General features: G+C 40.5%; 2 long non-coding RNA genes across 2 annotated transcripts; one reads left to right on the forward strand and one right to left on the reverse strand.

Annotated features, from left to right (window-relative positions):
- The first annotated feature begins 1,468 nt into the window (after window positions 1–1,468).
- LOC145534236 (uncharacterized) lies at window positions 1,469–4,433 on the forward strand. Its single transcript, XR_014074369.1, has 3 exons — window positions 1,469–1,805; window positions 2,313–2,616; window positions 4,403–4,433. It is a non-coding gene; the product is annotated as an uncharacterized LOC145534236 (long non-coding RNA).
- LOC145534237 (uncharacterized) lies at window positions 1,491–8,472 on the reverse strand. The gene is made up of 3 exons (XR_014074370.1): window positions 7,006–8,472; window positions 6,630–6,894; window positions 1,491–3,401 (listed from the first exon to the last, which is right to left on the reverse strand). It is a non-coding gene; the product is annotated as an uncharacterized LOC145534237 (long non-coding RNA).
- Between the last annotated feature and the right edge of the window lie 3,300 nt (window positions 8,473–11,772).

The following is an 11,772-nucleotide window of genomic DNA, read 5'->3' on the forward strand; positions in this document are numbered from 1 at the left end:
AGTGGAAGCAGTGGCAGACTTTTATTTTTGGGGGGCTCCAAAATCACTGCAGATGGTGACTGCAGCCATGAAATTAAAAGATGCTTACTCCTTGGAAGAAAAGCTATGACCAACCTAGGCAGCATATTAAAAAGCAGAGACATTACTTTGCTGATAAAGGTCCATCTAGTCAGAGGTATTGTTTTTCCAGTCTTGTATGGATGTGAGAGTTAGACTATAAAGAAAACTGAGTGCCAAAAGATTGATGTTTTTGATCTATGGTGTTGGAGAAGATTCAAGAGTCCTGTGGACTGCAAGGATTCCAACCAGTCAATCCTAAAGATCAGTCCTGAATATTCATTGGAAGGACTCATGCTGAAGCTGAAACTCTAATACTTGGCCACCTGATGAGAAGAACGGATCTTAGAAAAGACCCTGATGCTGGGAAAGATTGAAGGCGGGAGTAGAAGGGGACAACAGACTGATGATGAGAAGATGAGATGGTTGGATGGTGTCACTGACTCAGTGGACGTGAGTTTGAGCTTGCTCCGGGAGTTGGTGTTGGACAGGGAAGCCTGGCGTGCTGCAGTCCACCGTGTCGCAAAAAGTTGGACACGGCTGAGCAACCGAACTGAACTGGACTGATAAATAAACAAATGTTGGCTACAATTACCATGCTGAAGGAGGAGAAACATAATTTCTTTGGCAAAGGTACAAAAGGTATTTATTAAAATGTAATAACTTTGCAAATTAAAACAAAAATTCTCTATGTAACCTAAGACTAGGGAGATACTGAGAGAAGGTTATCTATTTCAAGCAGCAACAAATATCATTGTATTCAAATGCAATGTACTTGATTAGAAAGCCAAGCATTAGGAGAATGTTCAAGGAAACTATAAGGGGATTTTTATTATTACTACTAGTTAATATTTTCTTGACAGTTCTATTACAATAAGAAGAATAAGCAGATAACCCATTAGGAAGGGGAGGGAAAGAGCCCTTATTCTTTGATAGTATGATGTCCATCTAGAATATCCTAGAGAATCAAGTTCGTCTTTTGTGATTACACTAACCATTTTTCTAAATCTATGCTTTTATTAAGTGGAAAGTTATGTTTTTCAATATATTTCCCTGAAATAATTTACACATAAAATAATTGACTCAATGGTCAAATTTATGTAAGACTCTTTATATTTTATGGATTCTTCTTAGAGTTTCTTAACACACCCTCTTTTATTGAAGGGTCTTTGAAGTTATATATATCAGGATAATTAGAAAGCACTCAGAAATGTGTTTCTGATTATTTCCTTGTTCAAAAAATGTTTATTTAGTGTTTACAGTGTGCTATTTGCTCCAGTGACTGCCCTTAAGAAGTTTCTGGTGTAGCCAGAGAGACAGAAACAATCCCATGATGCCATGAAGAAGGTTGACATAGCAACTATGATGAGGTCAGAGAGAAGCAGAGTGGAGGGCTTGGGAGCTTCTCCCGGGAGTCTGAGCCGGTGAGGAGTGGGGAGGCAGCGGTCCCCCTGGAAAGGAGAGGGTGTGCAGACTCTGCGGGAGACAGAACACGGAGACCAGGGAGGCTGGAAGAAGGCCACTCAGGGTGACGAGCTGAACGCATGAAAACATAGTCTCAGATGGAGGTGGAGAGGACTTGTAGGCACTTTTAGAGGAATAGCATCAAATTCTAGGAGCCCTGGGAAACCACGGGGAGAGTTTAAATCTGAGGCTGGTGGAATAGCATCTGGATTTTTACAGGATTACTCTTTTCAATTTTCAATGGAAAATGAATTGATAATGAGAACAAATAGAGACGGAAAAAAGTAAGTTAATGGATAGTTGGACAAAAGAAAATTAGATAAGACTGATATGAAACTGTAAGAATAATGCCAGGAAATATCAAAGGCACTTTTGATATGTTCAGGGAAAAAGAGATTCGGTTACAAATAGGTCTGTAGCTTGAAGCCAGTGACATCCAGAAAGCGGAACGGCTCTGTATCTTTTTTGCCCCTGTCTTCTCTGTCAAGGAGAATAATTCTCAAACTGAAAAGGGTAAAAATAAATGTTGCTTCAAGGTAGCAGGAACCAAGCCCAGTGAAAGGATTGATACAGAGCACCTGGCAACTCTGAAGCGTTTTGACTTCTGGTTTGTATATCGCTCGTTGTCAGGAGGGCTTAGTGGGAAGAGATGTGCTGTTTCTGGGCCTGCCCTTGAGGAGGTCTGGGAAGTGAAGGGGATGTATGGGCAGGATGGGCAAGTAGGCTGGTTTTCAGAGAGACAGAGAGGCCGGCAGAATGTATTTAACAAAGGTGCGTGAACTTGATTTCAGTCCTGAGCAAATTCCCTGAATGGTTTTGAAGGGTCTGTAAATACCCAGAAGATTTCATTGCGAAGAGCCACAGGAAGTTCACAAAGAAAAAAAATGATGTCAGTTCAAGTTCAATCCCTTTGTTAAAGGGATTATCAAAGTGAAAGGCCAAGGGGATTCGGGAACTCGTACGGAATCTGGGTCAGGAAACCATTTACGGAGACTTTGTGACGTCTGGAGTCAACGTGGAAAGAGCGATCCGGGCGTCTCTGGGGAAGTAGCTACGTCAGGTGCTTTTGAAAGACAGAGTTTGTGACAGTGACAAGTGAGTGTCCGCACCTCCTGGTTCCCTCTGCTGTGTCCCCCACCTGGAGAAGGGGTGGTGCAGCCTCCCTCCAGTCGGGAGGCTGCGTGATGACATTACGGTCAACGGGACGCGAAGGGGCATAATGTGAGCCCTGTGGACTGTAGCCCGCCAGGCTCCTCTGCCCATGGGATTCTCCAAGCAAGAGTCCTGGAGTGGGTTGCCATTTCCTTCTCTAGGGTACCTTCCTGACCCAGGGATCAACCCCGGGTCTCCCACATTGCAAGCAGACGCTTTTACCGTCTGAGCCACCAGGGAAGCTTCAGACCCCATAGTAAAGCCAACATTGCAATAAAGTGAGTCGCACGAAGGTTTTGGTTTCTCAGTCCATATTAAAGTGATGTTCACACTGTAACGTAGGGCAATTACAAGTGTGCAATAGCATTGTGTCTCAAAATGTATATACCTTAATTAAAAATACTTTGTTAAGATGTGCTAACCATCACCTGAACCTTCAGTAAGTTGTAACCTTTTTCAATAGTGACATCAAAGGTCACTAATCATAGATCACTGTAACAAATAACAATAATGAAAAAGTTCTGAATTATTGTGAGAATTACCAAAATTGACACAGAGACAGGAAGTGAGCAAATGCTGTTGAAAAAATGGTGTCAATAGACTGACTTGATGCAGGGTCACCAAAAACCTTCAACTCGCGAAAGATGCCATATCTTTGGAGTGTAATAAGGCAGAGCACGTGAAACAAGCTCTGCCCACGTTGTCATAGACCGAAGTTTAACACAGAGCTAGTGGCAGGGAGATTACTGTACAACCCTTACTTTGATTTAGAAAATAAGTGATTAAATTATGTTTTAAATTTTTATATAAATTTGAAACACATGTATCCAAACTTAATAACATTATACAGAAAGCAATTATTTTGGTCCTTTATGTTTTTGTAAAACATGGTAACTTATCCACATAGTATAGATAGAACTGTTCAGATTACAGATGGGAAAAAAAATGTTGCTTATCTATGTGTTCAGGTGGAAATCTGTTATTTAACTATTGGGCTTTTGAGGTATAATAATCTCATCTGTTCAACCACAAGCTTGAAGAATGCTTTTTCTTTGAGAAGTCTGTTTAGAGAAATTCTCTCTCTCTGATATTGATTACTTCTATACATTGTATTCAATAAAAGAGACCATTTTAAAGGCAAAACTATATTCAGTTACTGAGCCTGTCTTGAATTCAACATTTAGAAGTAGGAAACCTCAGAATGTATTCAGGGGGATTGTGATGGTTGACCAAGGAGTAGACTTAGTCTTTCCCTTAAAGAAATTTGACCCGCAGCAGAGAAATTTCTTGAAGCTGGACAAAAGGTGATTTGCACCAAGATTTGTATGGCATTTCTTCTTTTAGTAATCACTAATAAATCTGGCAGCTCTCCAAAGCAGTAGAAAGTAAGTCTAAGAGAACGTTGAGCTTTTTCATTATTTTGAAAATTTAGCCAAGGTTGATCTTGGTGATTACTGGTGTTGACGAAGAAGTTACTAAGGTTGCCGTGATGTAACTGTTGTGTTCCCATTGTACAGATGGGCAAAGACTCAGCTTAAGATACATTTGCCCAAATTCCTTTATTTCAGAAATGTGAGAGCTGACATTTGAATCTGATATGCTTGACTTGTTAATCTGAACTCTTCCTTTAGAGAAGGGGTCTCTTTTGGGGAGGAGGACTTGCATTTCATCACTGTGGATTTTTTCCATGCTGTGTAATAATTGCTACTTGGCCTTTGTGTCTTCTCAGATATCCAGACCCAAAAGATATGAAGAAAAAGGGCCACACTGGTTACTTACATGTTGTTCAGCCTTGAGAATCCTGAACAAATGAGAATTAGTGATACAAAGAGAAACTGAATCTTTGTTGCTTTCTACTTTCTTAATCCTGGAAATGAGAACTCAGTAATATAAAACCTGGAAAGTTCTTTTCTGTCTATTTTAAAGCTGCTTTCTGTTTATGTGAGTTGTCTTATTTAACATACTTCCTTGGTTGCAGAATCAGTAATATTGTGGAGATACGGTCTCTACATTTCATCTGAGATGGTCAAAGGTAGATGTCCAAGGCAAGAGGAGGAGCCGGGACTCACAGAGGAGACAGCAGTCTGCTCATGGCATTCCCCTGTTGTAAGATGAATTAAATGGATGATTCTGATTTCATGGTTGGGTTATTAGTAGTCTTGGAAATAAGTCATACACTAAATAGTCAATAAACATTTGTTGAATTGACCTGCATGGAAAATATTACTAATCAACATAACTTGGGTGGTCTCAATGGATACTGCTCAATTCATTCTATTAATATATCATAGAAAGTCACCACCAAAAATCCTTGCCTGGTTAGTAATTACTTACTCAAGCTACACCATTTAATTTTGAAATAATAGCTACTAACACCTGTAAAATATTTCAGTCATAAGAAGTGCTTGTATGTGTATCATTTAAAATAAATGGACTCCATCAAAGACCTTCCCAGGTGGCGCTAGTGGTAAAGAGCCCACCTGCCAACACAGGAAACATAAGAGACGTGGGTTTGATCCCTGGGTCGAGAAGATCCCCTGGAGGAGGAAATAGCAACCAACTCTGGTATTCTTGCCTGGATAATCCCATGGAGAGAGGAGCCTGGCAAGCTATATAGTTCATAGGGTTGCAAAGAGTCAGGCATGACTGAAGCAATTTAACATAACTTCGAAGAATTTATTATTCAATAAGGTAAAACCTGAAGTAGCACTTTTGAGCCAACACACACACACATTTGTGCCTCTCCTTTGAACTCTGTAGCTCAGAGTAAATTGTGGCAGACTATTTATCCCACTAACCTCAGATATGCAGATGACACCACCCTTATGGCAGAAAGTGAAGAAGAACTAAAAAGCCTCTTGATGAAGGTGAAAGAGGAGAGTGAAAAAGTTGGCTTAAAGCTCAACATTCAGAAAACTAAGATCATGGCATCTGGTCCCATCACTTTATGGGAAATAGATGGGGAAACAGTGGAAACAGTGTCAGACTTTATTTTTTTGGGCTCCAGAATCACTGCTGATGGTGACTGCAGCCATGAAATTAAAAGACGCTTACTCCTGGGAAGGAAGGTTATGGCCAACCTAGATAGCATATTTAAAAGCAGAGACATTACTTTGCCAACAAAGGTCCGTCTAGTCAAGGCTATGGTTTTTCCAGTGGTCATGTATGGATGTGAGAGTTGGACGGTGAAGAAAGCTGAGCGCCACAGAATTGATGCTTTTGAACTGTGGTGTTGGAGAAGACTCTTGAGAGTCCCTTGGACTGCAAGGAGATCCAATCAATCCATCCTAAAAGAGATCAATCCTGGGTGTTCATTGGAAGGTCTGATGTTGAAGCTCCAATACTTTGGCCACCTCATGCGAAGGGTTGACTCATTGGAAAAGACCCTGATGCTGGGTAGGATTGGGGACGGGAGGAGAAGGGGACGACAGAGGATGAGATGATTGGGTGGCATCACTGACTCGATGGACATGGGTTTGGCTGGACTCCGGGAGTTGGTGATGGACAGGGAGGCCTGGAGTGCTGCAATTCATGGGGTCGCAAAGAGTCGGACACGACTGAGCAACTGAACTGAACTGAACTGATTTATCCCACTGAAAACAGTTGTTGTTCAGTCACTAAGTCACGTCTGACTCTTTGCAACTCCATGGACTGCAGCATGCCAGGCTTCCTTGTCCTTCACTGTCTCCCACAGTTTGCTCAAACTCACATCCATTGAGTTGGTGATGCCATCCAACCATCTTATCCTCTGTCACCCTCTTCTCCTCCTGCCCTCTATCTTTCCCAGCATCAGGGCCTTTCCCAATAAGTTGGCTCTTTGTATCAGATGGCCAAAGTATTGGAACTATAGCTTCAGCAGCAGTCCTTCCAATGAATATTCAGGATTGATTTCCTTTAGGATTGACTGGTTCGATTTTGCTGTCCAAGGGACTCTCAAGAGTCTTCTCCAACACCACAGTTCAAAAGTATCAATTCTTCAGTGCTCAGCCTTCTTTATGGTCCAACTGGCACATCCATACATGACTGCTGGAAAAACCAGAGCTTTGACTATATGGGCCTTTTGTCAGCAAAAGATGTCTCTGCTTTTTAAAATGCTGTCTAGGTTGGTCATAGCTTTTCTTCCAAGGAGCAAGCATCTTTTAATTTCATGGCTGCAGTCAATTAGAAACTCCAGAAAAAATATAAATAAAACAAAACATGAAGAGCATCTGTCTGAAATCACTGGAGGTCACCAGGGCTGTTGGAAATGATGGGTGATGACCCTGAAGAGAAGGGAAGGGCGTTGCATGAACTTGACTTTCTGCAGCCACCTGATCCCTGGATCTGCCCAGCCCTGGTGCCAAGGAAGATTCTGGGGTGCCAAAGCGAGGCTTAACAGGTAGAGAAGCCAATGGAGTTATAAGAAAATTGAAGTTCTTGAAAGCTAAAATGCCAGTGAGAAGAATGAAGTGATTGTGTTTGTAGAAAGCCCTAGGAATCTACCAAGACACTAATAAGAGTAACACATGACTTTGGCAAGGTTGTGAAATAAAAAGGCCAATATACAGCAATCAGTTGCATTTCTGTAAATCATCAAAGAACCCTGGATATTAAACAAAACTAGATCCTTTGGAAATAGGCAAAAGACATGAAGAGAGTTTTCAAGAATAAGAAGTACAGGTGCAAATAAGCACACTCAAAGATGTTCATCATTAATCAGCAGGGAGATGTGAGTTAAAACTACAATTCATACAGACATCAAAATATACCTATCAAAATGGCTAATAAAAAAAAAATAATGATCACACCAAGGGGTGTTGGAAGATGCAGAGAAATAGAATCAGTAATGAATTGCCAGTGGAAACATTGAATGGCGTAGCCATTCTCCAGCATGGTTTGGCAGTTTCTTACTGAACATGCAACCACTGTATGATCCAGCTGTTGCACTCTTCAGCATTTATCCCACAAAAGTGAAAACTGATGTTCCATAAAGAATGTTCATACTAGCTTTATTTGTACTAGCCAAAAACTGGAAGCAGCCCAGGCGTTCTTCAACAGGTGATGGTTAAACAAACCATTTATATGAATACCATGGATTCTGCTCCCAGTGAAAGGAACCAGAGTGGAAAAGTGAACCTTGAAGGTTGGATACCAGGTGATTATATTAATAAAACATGTTTGTTACAACAAAATTTTAGAAATGGAGGACAAGTGCCAAAGTTTAGGGACAGGAAGGTTAGGGATGGAAAAAGTTAGCTGGACATGGTTATGAATGAGCAAGAAAAGAGGGGTTTTTGTGATGAGGGAACCATTCAGTATGTTGTCTGGGATGGCAGTAGATGAAGTACACAACTGCATTCACATGCACAGGGAAAACTTGGAAATTAGAAAAAGATCAGTGGACTTTCAGGGCCAGTATCCTGGTTATGATCTTATGCTACAGTTTTGCAAAATGTTATCATTGGGGGAAAGTGGGCAAAGCATAAAAGGAGTATCTAGTATTTCAGAAAACTGAAAGTGACTCTACAATTATCTCTTAAAAAGTCAGTAAAGAAAGGATTAACCAAGATAAACAAAAGTATAGTAGAGACGAAAAAGATATTTGCCATACAGAAATCACAATGGATGTCTCAAAAAAAAATTAGCAGCACGATAGCATCAAAACAGTGAAATCATAAAAGCATAAAAATTCTATGGAAACACTGAAAACTGGGATGAAAAGATGAGAATAACAGATATGTCTTATGATACACATGTATGTATGTGACATAATATAAAATAACAGAAGCAATAATCAGAACCATAAAAGAAAAAAAAAAACTTCCTATTAAGAAATGTAGACTTCAAATGAAACTTGAGAGAACTTACTGTTTTCAGTGGGAAGCTGATAAAATGATAGCCACACATAGATATAACCTTTCTGGGATTTTTAATCCTCATAGTAAAATTGCATGTAAGGGTCTAGAGAGGAAAAGCCAATTTTTTAACCAATAATAAACTTCAATCTTCTGTTTTAAAGAAAAATATCAACTACTGAAGTACAAGAAACAGTAGAGCATCTTCTACAAAGGTATGAAAAAAATTGGAAAAAATCCTATAATTTTATACTTAGCCGAGTAGTGTTACTATATGAATTATGTAATGAAACACTTCAGAAAATTGCAATAAATAAAAATACAAAAACTCTATGGGGAGGACTTATGAGCACAAGTATAAATTAAATTGTTTTAAATGTCAAAATATGGGTAAATTGATACTTGCCACTTTTTTATTTGAAGTTATTACCTATAAAAAAGGAAAGAGAAAGAAGATTTAGAAACCAGCAAAAATTAATGAAGGAGGAGAGGAAAAAGTAGAAGTACTTTACTCATTTTACTAAAATGAATACAAGTATTATTTTATTATGGCATAATTGTGTTTTATTGACTCCTATAGTTATCAAAATATTGGTTTATTATATGAGATTATTCAGTGATTGTCTTTGTTTGACTTATTTCACTCAGCATAATTCCCTCAAATTACCTTGATGCAACTGGCATGATTTCTTTCTTCCTCAGTGCTGAATAATATCCCATTACACATATAACATATGTTTATCCATTCAACCCTTGATGGACATTTAAATTGTCTCCATATCTTGGCCACCAGGAGTAATACTGCAATAAACATAGGGATGAAGATAGGTCTTTGAGATAGTGATTTCATTTTCTTAGGATATATATCCCTAAGTGAAATTGTTAGATCACATGGTATAGTTTATTTTTAATTTTCTGAGGGCACTCCATATTGTTTTCCATAAAAACTGCACCAATTTACATTCCCACCAACAGTGAACAAGTTTTCCCTTTTCTCCACATCCTCTCCAACACTTCATATGGCTTATCTTTGTGATAATTGCTATTCTAAGTGGTGTGAGATGATATCTGAGTCTGATGTAGATTTGCTTTTCCCTGATAATTAGTGATGTTGAGCATCTTTTCATATATCTGTTTACCATTTGTGTATCTTTGAAAAGATATGTCTATTCAGTTCTGTGTATTTTTTTAATCAGGTAGGTTGTTTTTATTGAGTTTATTTAATAACAGTGAGGGAGAAATGTTTATATTATGTAAAGAAATCATGTTGATGGGTTCCCTCCCTGCTATTTACCTGGGGCCAACCTATGGTGGAGGTAATGAAGATAATGGTGACCTCCCTCAAAAGATCCCAGGCATGTACTGCTACAGTCTGTGCCCCCAACCCTGCAGCAGGCCACCACTGACCCACACCTTTGCCAGAGACTCCCGGACGCCCACAGGCAAGTCTCCTGTGGGGTCACTGTTCCTTTCTCCTGGGTCCTGGTGCACAAGGTTCTGTTGTGCCCTCTAAGAGTTTATTTCCCAGTCCTGTGTATGTTCTGGCAGGTCTATAGTGGGGTTAATAATGACCTCTTCCAAGAGGACTTACATCATACCCACACCCAGAGCCCCTGTCCCTATGGCAGTCCACTGCCAACCTGTATCTACCTCCACAGGAGATGCTCAAACCCAGTTCTGTCTCAGTCTCTATGGGGTCCCTGGGTCCTGGTGTGCACAAGGTTTGTTTGAGCCCTCTGAGTGTCTCTGGCAGGAACGGGGTTTGATTCTAAACGCAGATTCGCCCCTCCTATTGTCTTGCTGGGGCTTCTCCTTTGCCCTTGGAAGTGGGGTATCTCCTCACAGCCACTCCAATGCCTACTGTCTTACTGGAGTTTTTCTGACCTTGTACGTGGGGTATGTATTCACGGCTGCTCCAGAGAAGCGGGGGCACTGCTCCTTACCTTGGACGTGGGGTATCTCCCCTCCGCTGCTCACAGCTCCAGCTCTGTGCAGCCTCCACTCGCTGCTCCAGTGAACACAGCTCCACCCATCAACAGAAAATTGGATTACAGATTTACTGAACATGGCCACACCCATCAGAACAAGACCCAGTTTCCCCCTCAGTTAGTCTCTCACATCAGGAAGCTTTCATAAGCCTCTTATCCTTCTCCATCAGAGCTCAGACAGACCGAAAACCACCATCACAGAAAACTAGCCAATCTAATTACATGGGCCACAGCCTTGTCTAACTCAATGAAACTATGAGCCATGCCGTGTGGGGCCACCCAAGACAGACAGGTCATGGTGGAGAGGTCTGACAGAATGTGGTCCACTGGAGAAGGGAATGACAAACCACTTCAGTATTCTTGCCTTGAGAACCCCATGAACAATATGAAAAGGCAAAAAGATAGGACACTGAAAGATGAACTCGCCAGGTTGGTAGGTGCCCAATATGCTATTGGAGATCAGTGGAGAAATAACTCCAGAAAGAATGAAGAGATGGAGCCAAAGCAAAAACAACACCCAGTTGTGGATGTGACTGGTGATGGAAGCAAGGTCCGATGCTGTAAAGAGCAATATTGCATAGGAACCTGGATTGTTAGGTCCATGAATCAAAGCAAACTGGAAGTGATAAAACAGGAGATGGCAAGAGTGAACATTGACATTTTAGAAATCAGTGAACTAAAATGGACTGGAATGGGTGAATTTAACTCAGATGACCATTATATCTACTAGTGTGGGCAAGAATCCCTTAGAAGAAATGGAGTAGCCATCATAGTCAACAAAAAGAGTCTGAAATACAGTACTTGGATATAGTTTCAAAAATGACAGAATGATCTCTGTTCATTTCCAAGGCAACCATTCAATATCATGGTAATCCAAGTCTATGCCCCGACCAGTAATGCTGAAGAAGCTGAAGTCAAATGGTTCTATGAAGACTTACAAGACCTTCTAGACTTAACACCCCAAAAAAGATGTCTTTTTCATTATAGGGGACTGGAATGCAAAAGTAGGAAGTCAAGAAACACCTGGAGTAACAGACAAATTTGACCTTGGAGTACAGAATGAAGCAGGGCAAAGGCTAATAGAGTCTTGCCAAAAGAATGCACTGGTCATCACAAACACCCTCTTCCAACAACACAAGAGAAGACTCTACACATGGACATCACCAGATGGTCAACACTGAAATCAGATTGATTATATTCTTTGCAGCCAAAGATGGAGAAGCAGTATACAGTCAGCAAAAACAAGACTAGGAGCTGACTGTGGCTCAGATCATGAA

This window comes from Giraffa tippelskirchi, chromosome 14, assembly GCF_054371585.1.
Source record: "Giraffa tippelskirchi isolate mGirTip1 chromosome 14, T2T-mGirTip1v1.2.pri, whole genome shotgun sequence".
Lineage (NCBI taxonomy): Eukaryota > Metazoa > Chordata > Mammalia > Artiodactyla > Giraffidae > Giraffa > Giraffa tippelskirchi.